We start from the raw sequence: 549 nt of genomic DNA, 5'->3' as shown, positions 1-549 counted from the left end.
CCTGATTGCCCTGTGTTTAAAAGTCCTAGTCTGTTCAGTTTGTGTTTTTCAGGTCTACTTGTTCTCTACGTGTCTTGGCGCAAGCTCCTATTGTGGATTATCTCCTGAGTTTCCTTGATTAAAGACAGTTCTCATTTACTCGTGCCTCCTGTACTTCCTCAACAACGTAATGTGGCTGTGTGTGTGTGTGTATATATAATATTTATTGGTGAATTTATATCTGCATCTATGTTCTGGAATTTCATTATTATTATTATTATTAATATTATTATTATTTCAGTTAAGACAATAACCTTTCTTGTTGGGGAAATATCTCAAATGAGTCTAAAAATGGTAGTCATAATGTGTGAAGTAATATCTGTGCATTTTACAAATAAGAACCGTGCTGCACTGTACTTGTATTTTTATGTAATTTATTTTTATTATTCAGTCCATTTCTTGTTTATTTTCTTTTCATTAAATTTTAAAACATGAAAGTTATTCTAACCTTCAATTACTCTTTTTAATTAATTTAATGAATTAATATATATATATTTTTAATATGCTTGT

This window comes from Sinocyclocheilus rhinocerous, unplaced genomic scaffold (assembly GCF_001515625.1).
Source record: "Sinocyclocheilus rhinocerous isolate Xijiao unplaced genomic scaffold, SAMN03320098_v1.1 scaffold342, whole genome shotgun sequence".
Taxonomy (NCBI): Eukaryota; Metazoa; Chordata; class Actinopteri; order Cypriniformes; family Cyprinidae; genus Sinocyclocheilus; species Sinocyclocheilus rhinocerous.
The sequence above is the reverse complement of the archived record's forward strand: the minus strand, read 5'-3'. Positions refer to the sequence as shown.